This window comes from Lissotriton helveticus, chromosome 9, assembly GCF_964261635.1.
Source record: "Lissotriton helveticus chromosome 9, aLisHel1.1, whole genome shotgun sequence".
Classification (NCBI taxonomy): Eukaryota; Metazoa; Chordata; class Amphibia; order Caudata; family Salamandridae; genus Lissotriton; species Lissotriton helveticus.
Window position 1 is genome coordinate 630,761,817 of NC_136070.1, and position 15,246 is coordinate 630,777,062.

Sequence of the window (15,246 nt, forward strand, 5' to 3'; positions counted from 1 at the left end):
CTGTTGCTTTTGTGCGCCTCCGGGCGCGTCCTATGGCGTAGGTGGGCGGGGCTCCAAGGGTTTGTGGGGGCTGTAGTCCCCCCGCTCGGCGGCCGCGAATGGTAGGCGGCGGCGGGGGGGACCAGCTGCCCAGATGACGACTATCTCCAAAGTCGAACACCCAGCGCCCAGCAAGTCTGCTTTGCGCCAGGAAATGGATGGCAAGTAAGGGCTTTCCGCAATGCTTCAATTTTTGTTTAGAGACAGTTTAAGCAAAGAACACTGTTTGGGGATCGGGTTAGGGGGCCCAGTACATTTTCAGTCAACGTTGCACCATATACCAGGCAAGGGGGTAACCAAGTCAAAAGGATCATTTCCTACAATCAACATGTATAATCTATAAAACTCATCCATGACCATTAGCAAATAGTCTCTAGCTGCAGTTGGATCAAACAAATCCACAACCACTTTTTCCCCGGCATCATCAGGGAAAGGAGACCTTTAGAGAGGTTCAGAAGCACTGTCCACTTTCTGATTTTGGCATACTTGATTTACCTTGCATCTTCCCATGATGGTTTAAGAAGGTAAACTACACCTTCTGCTGAGTAACAGCTTTAGGAGAACAATACAGCGATTACCCTCATGAGCTAGGGGAATGAAAATCCTTCTTAATGTGTAAGGGATTAAAAGCAAGTACCCCGAAGAAACAGACCTATCCAGTGACATACTAGATCACCATGTGCATTGCACATAGCTTTTAACTCCTTCAAGTCAGTGTGTGTGTATTTGTGTGCCACAAAGTCACACAAGGGCCCAATCTTGTTTCTTTTGGCAGTGGGACAGGAGATATAATACATTATTTGTAGATTAACTGAATGAATAAAAAGTCAGCTTAACCCCTTCGACGCTCATGACGAGCTGGGCTCGTCATGGCGTAGCCTCCTCGCACGCTCATGACGAGCCCAGCTCGTCACGTAAAGTGCGATTACGAAAAACCCAGCGTACGGGCGGAATTCCGCCCGCACGCATGCGGTTAAAGGTGGGACTTAAATCAGACCCATATTCAGTAAAAAGAATTACTAGGAAGAAGCCTCCCAGGCACCACTGTAGAGTCGTAGGCTTCTCTCAATACTTGAACAGTATTTGTTTAGGAAGTTGCATACAGGAGACCACAATTGTGAGTTTACCATTGCGAGTAGGACGAGCCTTCCTCCGAGAGATGATTGGTTGGAGGGCCAATGTTGTCAGTAATTCAAGTAATTTAGATTTGTTCCATGCTAGATGTTTGCTTTGCATCAAGCCAATTTTTAAAATTGTTTTATAACAGTGCTGTTTGACTAGAGTATGAAAGTTATGTCTTTTAAAATCTGATCCCAGAAGTTGTAGAATTTAGGGAAAAAGAGGAGCATGTGTTCATTGCTGGCACACCTTTCTTTGCCAGACCAACAGGAGTCTTCATTTCAAAGATTTGCTTTGAAAACTTTGTTAGCAGACCATTATGCCTTTGAAATATGAAGAGCGATTGTATGGTAGAGGCCAATTTAGAGCAGTTGATGGCTCTTTCCCAGACTTGCTTTAGGACTTGGTCTGGTAATGAGATATTGTGTGAATTTAGCTATGGCCCCAGCTAATTAATTGCTGATAGGTCTATGTTAATGGTATGGGTTGTTTAAAGATAGTAGCTGTTGGTGAAGGGTAAGTCGGAGAATAATTGACTCGCAGGAAATTACATGTAGCAGCTTCTTTGAAAAATTGAGGTTATTGCTTTTAGGATATGTTGTGTGTGTGTGTGTGTGTGTTTTAAAAAAAAATGTTTCCTTTCCTTGATTCCTAGATTGTGGCGCAGTTGGAGGACATGAAATGGGATGAAAGAGTTTTGCTTGTATAATTGGCTGATCGTGTAAATGCCACTTTCATGCATTTATTCTAAAATTGACACTGTATGTAGTTCAGAGGTCATTATTTTACCACAGAGAGTTATTCAGCCGTTCGTTGTTGGAGAGATTGTAGAGCTTTCGAAATTTGATGATTGTCAACCAAATGGATAGATATTAATAGGCAATTTACTTACTTACTGTGATAGCCTCTGGTTCATTTTGTGAGGTTGAATCTTAGGGAGAGGGCGCCATTAGTGAGGACAGAAGCTTGGAGTTTGGTACTGCTTATAAAATGTTTTGGGAGCTAATGCCATACAAGTGCTCAGGATACATTTAATCATTCTAGTCTGTTGAATATGCAGCGCCACAAAATATATTGTTTTCATCTACCTCTGATTGTGAGATAATTCATGAGCAGTCTTGAATTTGATACTGATGATTTGCCTTTGACAGAACTTGATTGGTCTGTATTGACCGTTAATGGGATTATTGAAATTACGTGGTTGGCTATGATTTTGGCTAGAATTTTGCTTTCAATGTTTGTTAACAAACTGGTTCAGTAATTATTTTTTTCTTGTACGTCTTTGACTTCTTTTGTGAATCACAATAACTATAGCCTCTATGGCTGTGTCTAGGGTATTTTCCGGATTTGGAAAGTGATAGCAGTTTGGGTATCAAGACTGCTATGAGTCAGTAGTATTATTGTGGAGGCAGTTTATCTAGGACAAGTGCTTTCTATTTTTAAGGCCGTCTATGATATTTACGATTTCTACTTCTGTGGTGTTGGATTGACTATGCTCAGTTGCACTTGTTTTTGAGGGCAGTGAAGAAGTTGTTATAGTCTTCCATTTTTAGGTGTTTTTTGCTGATGTATAGTGTCTCATAAAATTCCTTAAATGTTTGTGATATTTCACAGTTTGGGTTTGAGTAATCATTGCCTAGTCATGATTGCAATAGCTCTAAGATAGTTGGCATGGATTTTACTTCCTCTGGTATGGTATATGGATTTGACACTAAGCAGGATATAATCTGTGGCATATGTACAACTTTAATTGAAGTTAATTAGCAGCTTCAAGAGACCCGTGTAAGCTGACAAGCCTTTGTCTTCATGTGTTGTTTTTCTAGTTTTCGGACTTATTTGGAAAGCATCTTGATTCTTTCAGTGCTCATTTTTTTCTGCTCTGCCATTGCAGTGATCTTGCTTTGCAAAAGGTGCTTATAAGCATTCCATGGTACTTCTTTAACACCTTCAATGCTATGGCTTTTCCCGTCCTGTGCTGAGATTTCTCAAATCTCTTGTTCCATGACGAGTTCACCTTGTCATCCGCACAGGGTAGGTAAAGCTGATGACGAGCTGAGCTCGTCATCAGCATGGAAGGGGTTAAAGACTGCTTCAGATTCGTTATTGTTATTGAATTCACACGTGAATAATCAACATCCATGTTATGGTGGAGGTTGGTGTTTAAACTTTACCTGGGAATGTTATTACTGATTAATAAGCCCTCGATCAGAGAGTACACACTGATCCAATTTCTGCCTCAGTCATACAATTGAGCAAATACTTAAATCTGCATAATTCACACATGGCAATTGCTCATATTAAAGTAAACTTGGAATCCTTGTCTATCTGGGTTGGTTATGCACAAGATGTCAGGCAAAGGAAACATGGCAATCACTTTCTTAAATGATAACTGTAGCTTTAACCCATCTGCCATGCTTGTTAGGTTTCTTGGTAATAACAGTGACATTTATGTTCTTATGAATCAAAAGGGCAGCTCCATTCTTCCTCTTGTCAGAAGTTGGTTTCTCTAATCGATTTCCGATTGAGCCTCAAGTTTTCTTTCTTTTCTTTCCTAGATTAAAGATGTCTTTTACCCCAGTTTATCTGGATGTGAAAGGACTTTCTTTCTTTCATGTAATGGGTTTGTTTACACTTCTGTTCCATTAGATGCATTGCATGAACATCTTTGTTACCCTCCTGATAGATGCAGATTATTAAATGCGAGAGCTGATGGGGCTATCTATAAGAAAGGGTGTGAGTTGGATGATAGCTAAAAAACTAAGTAGCTTGGCAATTGTCTGGGATGATTCAGTAGTCATGATATTGTTGTTGGGCTATGTCTCTTGTTAGTTACCATTGTGAAGTATATTTCAAATGTTTGGTGTTCTTGAGATTTGGATCGGTCTGTTTTGCCTCCATTTCATGAGGAGCAAGTGAGTTGAGAAATTTTTGTAGAGCTTGTGATTTTATTGAAGATTTTGTCCCCTGTTTCATTAAGCGATTTTGCATCTTCCGGGGTAGAATATATGCTATTTAACATCAAAGTGTTTCATTGCAGGCCATGCATTTTTTTTAACATATTTTATTATTTTGTCAAAACAAGCATCTAAGAGGCATTGTTAAAAGAAAAAATCGCATTATTTCTCACAGACAAGACTATTGTACCATACGTGTAAAGTTCCAGGATACATCTGCTGTGCTATTGGCGGCATTGAAGAAAATGAAATGCAGCTCGGATTTATTAACATATCAACATATTTCACTAGACATCACGTTGCATTCTATACCCGAGAAGAATAAAGTAGAAAGAAAGGATTCAAAATTTGTATCTCAGCAACACTTTGTGTTGAAAAAGTAGGGAGACCAAGTGAATTGATGTAGGAGCGGAGTTGCCAGCCCCAGTCAAATATGAGACGGGGGTGCACATTGAATCTGAAAAGGCAGCATCTGAGTTCAGTTACGTTGACCCTTGATCTCTGTCTACATCAGGGCTCGCTTCATTGATAGTGTCCCCAACACTGGCTATGCCCTCTCACCTTATCCCGCTTTTATCTTCACTATAAAAGGATTTGATGTCAATGTCTGGCCACTTTAGTTATTCCCTGTATACCTACCTGATTGTAAGGGCCAATTCTAGCCGTTCAACACATAGCAATGTGAGGTTTTGCTAGGATCAGAGCCATTACGATAAACCTACTTGTGGCTGTAGTAGGTTTTCGATCTTGGTTACTAACCCAATAAGCATATTTCGGGAACTCTTTTAATCCTCCTATCCCTGGCTGCGTAGACTGTGTTAGTAATGTTCACCACTACGCATGCATATCTGGATAAATCTTATTAATCCTTGTGGGGGTTACATACGCCCAGTGTATGTAATAAAAATGGATAAATTTAAACCTTGCATTTTTGTTGATTTTGGGAGCATTTCTCCTCCTTGCTCATTTTTTGGCTGTCTTTGTTATTCATTTGTCCCTAGAAGGTTCCAATGTAAACTTTTTGTGCTCCCCATTGACTTCATATGACAGTGTAATGGATTTGTTTGCCGTCAGTTGGGCACCGCATTTGTAACCCATGATGTGTCTAAGGTTCATCGTGATCCACCCTCCATAGTTTGCGAAGACCGACTATGATGTATCCAAAGAGAAGATGCTGACCCAGAGGGATGTCCTAAACATCTTGCCGCTCTCCAAAGGTTACATACTTACCATTCGTAAACAAATATTTTCTATTTTTTTCTAACCAACCATATTTTTCTTTCCACATCTCCTGACGAGGGAAAGTTCACTCAACCGTTATTGGGATTTCTGGTGAATAGGGATTCTGCGTTCACTGAAGTGCTAGTCTCCAGCTGTATTTAACTGCATCAACCAAAATATTTCCAGTCTCACCCATCCAACAATATGTGCATGCCCAACATTTGCTCTTCTCTCTGTTATATTTTTACTCTTTCCACCTTGCGGCTCGATATAATTGAGCTGGCAGGTAGTAGTATTCAAAATCTGGGGCTGCCAGTTCCCCTTCTGAGACAGGGAACCTCTATTTGGACAATACTACTCTGTGCCTTGCAACTCCCTATATTAAGTCTAGAAGTTTTGAATTTATCCCTTGGAATACTTTCTTTGTTATTTAGATAAATATGGTAGGAAAAAGGTAGAGTAGCTGAGATAGGGCCGCCATCCTCGCTAGAGCATTTTTCTGATTACAGACAATAGTAGTATCTACCAGAATTTCACACAGCTCTTTATGGTCTGTATTTCTAGTCTAATGTCCACTTCTAGGAGATCTGACTCAGATCCTTAAATATGGACTCCCAAGCACTTTACCATCACTGGTTCCAGTTTGAATTTATTAAGGATCACATGCAATACATCCTCCCTTTCAGAGCAATGCACAGTGTATGCCCCTGACTTGCCTCGATTAACACTCAACCCTGAAATTGCTTTGAACTGGTCCAAGATGTTTATAGTACCCAGTGTATTCATAGGAGCCTGTCTCATGAACAACACTCCTCTGCCATTTTGCTCATCCCGTCTCTTAGTTATGCTGTCTCTAATAAAATGCCCATATCTATGACAATAAAGACGTACTTGATCCATCCTTTAGGGGCCTATCCTGCCTAGTCCTAGTCCTCCTCGTCCCCCTCTCCTACTTCCCTGTGCACTTACATTTTCCAGTTATTGTGTGTACTTTTGTTGGGTGGTCCCTGGGACCAATCCCACAGACATTACAGTCATCTGAGTGGTGGCTGCTACCACAGCTCCTTCCACTGCTTTCTTTGCAAACGTTTGCTGTACTAACTTAGCTGCTGATTTTGCTGTCAACTCCTGCTTGTTTCTTTCTTCTGCTTTTTCTTACAATGATGGATTATATGTGCCTGTATCTCTGTCCAGGGCTTGGCTTCAAATGTGACTATGTTATCAAGATTATCCTACACATCAGAGGGTAGCCATTTCCTTACTACGTTGTATAACACAGCATTTCCTCCTGTTACTTCCCATCGGGATCTTCTTCCTGGGTCCACTTTTCTTTCATACTGCTAAGAAACTGAGCCGGGTCCTCATTTGTCCACATTGATTGAGCTATGGGACGCAATGTCTGGTTTGTCAGGGTACATTTTCCTCAGCTGATCCCAAACTACTGTCCTAATTAAGTTAAATGGAGATCCATTATATCAAGTCTCAGTGAAGACACATTTCTTACTCCAGCTTTCCAAAAAGCAGTCTTTTTCATCTCCTGTAAGAGAGCTAAGCTAACTATTTGTCTCCTACTGCCAAGGTGATACATGCAGTTTGCTTTTCAAAAGCTCTAATCCATTTCACTGCTCCCTCTGTGAGCGACGGTAACAATTTCTTGAGATTCTTCTTGTCCATTTGTCGCCAAGGAACATAATGAGTGTGCCTCAGGCCCCTTGCGTATCAGGAGTATCCGATATACAGGAGTGGCGGAAAGTTGGGGATTATGCTGTCTGGCTTATTGTTATGACATGCGCAAACATTATCGCTTGTAGGGATAATCCCAATACGGCTCGCCCTCACCATAAACAATACAATCCTCAGCATTTGCCATATCACATGGATCAAAGGACCTTTCTCGTGGCCATAGGGTAATCTGTGGAGCTAACCCTTCAGTCCATTCTGCCAAATTGTTCACATAAGGTACAACACTGCACCAACTATTTTACGCTTCAGAAACTATCTCACTAGGGGTAAGCTCTGTGCTGCTCAAAACTGATTGCAAGCTCATCTGCTGTACTGGTCTATCATGTAGTGTCAACCCTCCAAGAGCCTCACAAGATCCCAATCCGTGGGTCTGGCTGGCCATGTGTTCCCTGACACCGCAACCACTCAAGCTCTGTCGCTTGGGGTTTCCTAACTGTAGAGCACATATCCTGCTCTCCTTCTCTAGTGTCAATTCGATAAGGCAATCCTATTGTACCCTTTGTGTGATCAAAATCGATAATATGTCTTTCTGTGCTAAAATCATAATTAGAGTACTTAGCTTTTGGGGATCTAAGTATTTTACACATGTTATCTACACACCTATGTATGGACTCTATTCTATTTGTCATCCTCCCAAAACTTCCCTATATCTGTCCTGAAAGATCATCACAATTTCTCTCTCCTCACTTCTCTCGCATCTCTCCGACCCTCACTTTGTGACAACCACTCTTGAACACTTTCTGGTGAAGCTATATTGTTACCTTTTACCTTTTGCCAAGGTGGTAAATTATCTTTAGTCTTATCTCTTTCTTGGGGGTACTGGCTATCTCTTCATGCTGGCAAACCCTATCCACATAGTCACTCCATCTAGCATCATCTGCATCTCTTCGCTGTGGCGTAGACATTTGTTCCCTAACTACCCTTCCTACTGTGCCTCTTTTTTGTAACACCTGTAATGTGGCTGATAAAGCATGTGACTGATTGTTACTGTGACCTGGATTCTGCTCTTCACCTCGGTCCTCCTGTGGGAGAGGCTGGATCTAAATGCAGTGTGAACTGTGCTTCTAGTTGACCAGAAAACTGGGATTCTCCCACACTTACTTGCTGTCTAGGAGTGCTTGTATGTCTTGGCTTTGGAATTTGTTTGGAGACATTAGGGAGTATTTTTGGGGATTGTTAAGGGGTCTCTATTTCAGGGTTCTCATATCCCACTGCAGCATCCTGTAGCTGCGTCTGTGGATAAATACCAGGTAGCTTAAGAAGAACTCATAGGGTCATATGGAGGTGGGAGAGCAGAGGGGGTACTAGGAGTATCAACTTTTGAGGAGTCCTTCGACGTCTCACAAAAGACTCACCATACAGCTAAGGTGGCCTCTCGCTTCTGCAGTTTGGCTCCTTCATATTTACTTCTAAGATGCATAACAGAATGCTCTAATATTTTATTGTCAAATGCCCCTTCCTTTGGTCAGGGATACATGTGTTTCGTGGTGGCTTTAAACCACTCTAAACAATATTTCTTTAATTTTCTCTAATTTCCTGGAAAGGTTTTTTTACATGTGCTCTAAGGGCGTCTCCATAATCACTGGTATTTCTAGCAACTTTTAACAATTTAGCTCCTATCTATCTGGTCAAATATTACTTCTCTTTTAAAAACTTAAACCAGTCATAAACTGGAAAATTCATATATTAACCATTATACATTACAATAACATTATACAACAATATCACACTGTGGAGACACTCGCTCTCTTAAAAAAAATATGAACACTTCAACTACTTCTAAATGTTAAATTGTCATTATTCTAACTTTAAATGGTAAATACAACTGCCAAACTACTGGTCACTTCCCTCCGCGCTTAGAGAGATAACCCTCAACCATGCATCTCATATGCCATGTATTGAATTCTGGATTTTCGATCCAGGTGTTCACATCGTACTTGGAGGTAAAGTTTAGCGACATCAGCCTTTCAGTTGTCCCTCTGTGTCAAATTTTAGGATACATATTGGCAACCCATCTTCGAATCACCCACATTGACTACTTCCTACTTTATATTGGGATAATCACGTAAACCGACTATGCAGCACCTTCAACTTAATATTCAGCAGCACATTTACACATTTTTGCATGCGATACGCATACATCTCTCCCGTTCTTATATCTATATCTGTGTTGACAATTGCCAAAAGAGACAAGTTCTACAATATATACAGAACCATGGAAGGAAATCTGCACTGTCCTCACTTACAAAGACGGCAATCGCCGGATCCTACCCTTCCCCCATGAATAGGCAGAGCTTTAGAGAACACAGAATTTGCTCACCTCATCAAGGGTGCGTGATGAGCTATGCTGCAGGGGTAAAAAGTACTCTGGTGGCAGCAGTCAGTTGAGGGCATAAGGGACACCATGTCTGGTTTGCCATCGGTTTCAGAGTAACTTACAAAATGTAGAAAAAGACAGTCTTCTTGTCAGTGTAAAAACAGCTCTTTACTGTCACGGCAGGGAGAGTGGCTATGTCCAAAGAAGTAAACAGCCAGTCTCAATTTGCTGTTTCAGAGACAGCTACGTTTATACACAGTCAAACAATACTGTTTTCAAAATGTCAAATAATTAATTACTAGGCAGTTACATATTGGTACACATTGATTTTGGAAAAACATGATGTAATTTGTGACACTAAACTTTAACTTAATTCTCTACACATCCTTCATTGTAGTTGTAACAATGCTTAACAAACTAACTATGGTACTTTTGAACGCACCCATATTCGTGGTGAATTCATATTTATTTGCTAGGGTGCTTTATCATTGTGCTCCTAAGACCTCTTATTTCATTCCGTGCTTTCTTGGCTAATGCAATCTCCTGCTCCTATTGCCTACTCATGTTTCAGGCTATTAAAAACACAGAATATGATGTGCCTGTGTGCTAAGGCCATAAGTTCCTTCAAGCTTCCTAAACATAATTTGGCCTTTAACTAGGACATTACAAGTTACTCATTCTGTCTTCAAGTGAACTCTTCACGTCTTTCTCATCAGTACGAATGTTTAGGCCTGCACTGCTCTTTTTACCACGCATAGCTGTATGACGCTCTCTACTGTTTGCGCCATTTCTTCACATTTCATATTTTCCATAACAGGACTCTGATGCTTCATTTGGGCATTATTGTTCCTATACGCATTGTACTTCTCAGTCCATTCCCAGGCTTCTTGCCTAGTGGTACAGAAATATACATTCCACCTCTGCCATGATCTTGAGTTTTGATTCAACAAAGCACATTCTCTGCTGTTGGAATGTGTTGTTCAATCTGGGATTATCATGACATTACTATTCTCCATTATTAAATGTCCTTTCATGCGTTCCTGTTGTAAAATATGGTCAGGGTCTCTGAAATGCAAAATTCTGTCTGCATTCCGGACTTGGCCGTGTTCCAGCAAGAGGGGGTCAGTGAGCCCTTTCCAAAGGAAAGAACTCTGACAATCCCCCTTGTACCACTACTTGCTAAAGTCATGTCTGCAGGTAATCAACCATGTAATTTCCCTAAACTCTCTCAGGGTAACCAAAAACTCTGTTTTTTTGTCTGGCCCTCCTCTCTGAATCTTCCACTCTGTACTCCAGGAAACGGAAATGCTCATTTAGGTCCATGACTTGTTCACAGAGCTACCGGCTGCAGATCTGCTATTGTCTGCTTTGCCTTCTGAACTCTGTCTACCATTTTCCTGTGGTCATCTCGGAGGAGGTTTAGATCATTCAAAACTGTATCCATGTTGTGGTCCAAAAAATCTCTGATAGAGGTGATGGAAGCCAAGAGCTCATTAAGTTTGCCCCCCCCCTCCCAAGTCTAGTTGCACTCTAACGGGGTGCCTGTACTAAGGTGGTAGGTTTGTTTGCAATCCCGGCTGCTTACTGGCACTGTAATGTCCCTGGGCTTAGAGTGATTCCCACCTTGTGCAATGAAGTTAGGAATCACCAGTACTGTGCACGCAATTTGATGAAGGCGGCCTTGCCCAGTCATTTCTCTCCAACCCATCTCGCTGTCTGGTGCGGCCTGTGCTATAGTCTTGTATTTTCATACCCAAAAGAGGTGTTCCACAGCAGGTCGCAGATTAATCCAAAGTTCCTGTCCAGTGACGCACCATTGTTAGTCACAGGGCAATTGTCACGGGATAAAGGGCCACCTCCATGATGCAGCCTCCTCTGGCCATAAATCTTTTTGATTCCCCACTTCCATCTCTCTCACTCATCCGTGTATCTTTCGGCTTAGCTGGATGGACAAATCACACTTCTCCTGGACTCCTGTTTGAGGCCACTGGCTGCTGTTTATCCGGTACACAGTTCGAGATTACCTACTTTCAAGAGGCTCCGGTGGCTGCTATCTCTGCTGTAGTCAAGCACCTTAAGGTGAACTGCTCCAGCACGGCTGTTAATTTCAGGCTTGGCACATCTGCTTTGATTTGTGAACATTGTGTATGGGTAGGGCCTTCTCAAGTGATCCTCACCCCCGCAAAGAGGGTACCAATGCTTTATTACCGGGTTTCCCAAGATCACAGTTTTTTTACTCCTAGAGGTGGTAGGTCTCAATCGAGTGGTTCAACCCAGTTCGGCTGGTCACATTTACCTTCCGGCACCGTCCGAGGGGGGGAAATGGGGGACCTCGGTGCCCTACATACACTGTATAACGTGTTAGTCATTCACCAAGCTGTGTCAGCCCGGTACACTCCCAGTCAAGGCCGTCTGCCGCCATACTGCCAGCCAAGCAGCCCTTTGACTCCATCCTCTTCACGGGGCAAAATCAGCTGTTGCTGTGCTCCATGCGAAGTTCCTCTTTCAGCAGTGTGGTCCTGCCACGTTCCAACACCAGAGCCGGCAGTCTGATGGCCAGTCCAGATGTAGGTTCGTAGGCGGCTTCCATGTGCGGCCGGGAGTTCTGGTAATCCACTCCCTACTCCATGGTGTCTAAGCCACGCTCCCCATTGCAGACCGTATTTCTAAAAAAAAGTCATGCTTGTGGTTGTTGCTTGTAATAGATGTTGGTATAGGTACGCTACAAGAGTCATTCACGCTTGAGCATATTCAAGGTACTACATTATTATGTCTCTAGTTATTGAGTTGTTTGCAGACACCAACCGAGAGTTGAGGAGCATGGTGGATATTCAAGGGTTCCTGTATTGAGGTGCTAAGAAGTTTGTGTAGGGAATAAAGGGGGTGGGGGGCAGTAGGAGAGGGGCGGCTAGAGAGCAGGCAAGCAAGATGGCCGCACTGACGTGAAGCTCCTGCAGTCCGTTGTACATATCTGACAAAATCCTTCCCCAGAAGATCCCATCACGCCCTAAATCTATGCTGACCAGCATTCAGTAACTCTTGATGGAAGACTGATTCCTATTCTTCGCAAAACTACTCTGGTTCTACATCACAGCAACTCAGTGTCCCTACCCACCTTCGCGGAAGCTGATTGGCGGTAATGGCGGCTTCTGCGGTGCCCAACACCCAAGGCAAGAACTGAGGGCAGCGGGGAGTTGTAGAGGACCGCTGCTGGGGGATACGTGTTACATCTAGCAATTCCCTTTCCCTTGGCGGAGAAAACTTTTTGTGCACCTACTCCCACAAAATAGCCTAAGGGAGCATACAGCGAGTTTCAGCCTGTGACATACGAGGCCTGCTGCTGAAGGGCCCGTTCAAAGCGACCTGGGGGTCTGAAGCACAGAGGCCTTTCACCCCTGTAATTTATTGTGGCAGCGGTCCCCCGTACCCCCTTTACATCATACTCTGATTCGTGCCAACAGATTGCGATTATGGCCTACTTTGCAAAAGCAGTGCCTGGCTGGCCAGATATTGGCCATGGGGCACTTCTGCGGAGGCCTGTTGTCAGGTGATGTGCGTTTTGGGCTCCAATCGACGGGTGTGCTGCTTGCAGGGTTTGAGATTCCCTCTATTGAACTTTACCAGTTAATAAACCCTCGTGGTGCCTTCGGCCAGGGGGAGGTAATGTCCGGCCATGCCCCTATTTTAAAAAATATGGCAAATGCATAGAGCACCAGGGCCACGTGTGACTACACCGGGACATAACAGCATGTGGACATACAGTAAAAGGGGCGTACATGCAGCACGGGGGGGGGGGGTCAACTGTGCCACAAGTGATTTGTACAGGCACTAGAGACAGCGCTCATTAGTTACAGATTGCGCTTAACTATCTATAAAAAGGGGCCCCGGTGTCGACTGCTTCCTGACATTTGTGCTGCAGCAACAAATGATGGACGGAATGCTGAATAAATCAAATATTCACCCCCAGTCAAGAGATCTGAGTTAAATCCATTGTTCTTTTGCTCACTACGCCACCCCAGTCTGGAACCAGCCATATGCAAATCAGTCTTGACCCTGATCCTCATTGGAACAGCCCAGCCCGAACGGCCAATCCAGATCAAGACTGATTTGCATGTGGCTGGGTCTGAACTGGGGTGGCATGGTGAGCAAAAGAACAATGGATCTAACACAGATCTCTTGACTGCGGGTGAATGTTTTGATTTGTTCTGCATTCTATCCATCATTTGTGTGTCTATTGCTTCCCTGACATTTGTGTGCACAAGGCCCAATGGCATATTCATTCTCCGGATACATGCAAGAGGGACCTGCTGTTACCCAGCAGATTTAGTGCCTGATCCCCTCTGTTAAGCCCAGTGTTAACTAAAAGATACCTTTACTTCTCCAGTATTGGGTGTCTTTCATAGATTCACATGCTTGAATATTCCCCGTCGTCGAAGTGGGAGCCCCACGGTAAATACATTAGCAATAAAAACCAACAATATATGTATATAGAAATATAATTAGATACATTCTAAAACCATAAATACTTGTAAGTACCAAGGATAGCAGTAACACATAGGAATACATTAGAGGAAAAAAGCACTTTCATAACATATCCAAGTCATTATGTTAGTCCAAACTACAGCCAATCAGGCGCAAGCACCCCTCTAGAACCTTCTCCTCAGAGGCTCAGGCCCTCAGATTTTCTACCGCACGTCGTGTGAAGGGAGTCTCCCTGAGCTCTGCTCAGTTTTCAACTTCCTTGTGGATTTCTTCTGTTTTCTGAGATGTCTTCAAGTAAGAAGTCTTTGTTTCGTCCATGTGCTTCTTGTGGGAAGTTGCGGCTCTTCTCTGAGGACCCTCACAAGAAGTGTATTTATTGCCTCTATCCAGAGCATGAGGTAGGCAAATGTAAAATTTGCAGGCCTTTTTCCACCAAGACCCTTAAGGACCAGGGAGGGGCGTCTCCGCCTTTGGTTGCAGAGATTGAAGGAGAAGGATTCACCTCTTTCTGATGCAGAAAGCCTTGCGTCAGTTGGGTCTAGAGCCACCTCAAAACGTAGCAGTGTGCAGGATATGCCATCTCCATTCCTGAAGAAGAGGAAGCTTGAACTCCAGAAGGCTCCTGCTACGCCTACGCCCTCGAGATCTGACTCTCAGGCGTCCACGTCTCCTTCTCTGCATGTTTCCCTTAAAAAACGTGCAAAATCGTCGACGGGACCGACGACGGTCGTTCCGACGACGAAACCTGCCGTCTCCACCTCTCTGACAACGAGGACAGTGACGACGACTTGTGCCAGCGGTTGTCCCCTCCCGTCGACGGTGTTATCGTCGTCTTCTTTTTTTTTTTTTTAAACTTTATTTTTGGAATTTTCTTGCGTTCGTACATCATGAATTAGTGCAATGTTAGGTACACATACAATCAATTCGTCTTCTAGCATGTATACCACCCAGTCCCCCGTGCAACATTCTCCATATAGTGTCACTGTAACATCGTAGGTAGTCCCACCCAGTTGGTATAAGGGTTCACATTTTCTTGCAAGGCCGACACAATACCAACACATCCCTACATAAAACTATCTCCTCAAAACAATACCCAAAAGGTGTCATTCCCGCCCCACAATGCCAGATATAATGATATCTTTAAAGTAAATATCCAATGCATGTACATAGTATAAATCGGTAACAGATCCTGAAACAATAAGGGACACGGTATGCATTCAGTAGTTCATGTCTACAGTCTATGCGCCAGTCAGGTGGCAGCTACCATATTGCCTATAACAGAAGAAAAAAAAAAAAAAAAACTCCACGGGGATTCTAGGAGGTCACTCCTCCTCAGTATCGTTATTCCCTTCCAATAAATAACATTGCAAT

General features: G+C 43.1%; 1 protein-coding gene across 2 annotated transcripts in view; it reads left to right on the plus strand.

Annotated features, from left to right (window-relative positions):
• Positions 1-15,246, plus strand: part of EIF1AD (eukaryotic translation initiation factor 1A domain containing) — a 450,589-nt gene that overhangs the window by 23,510 nt on the left and 411,833 nt on the right. The gene's annotated exons all lie outside the window — the stretch shown is intronic.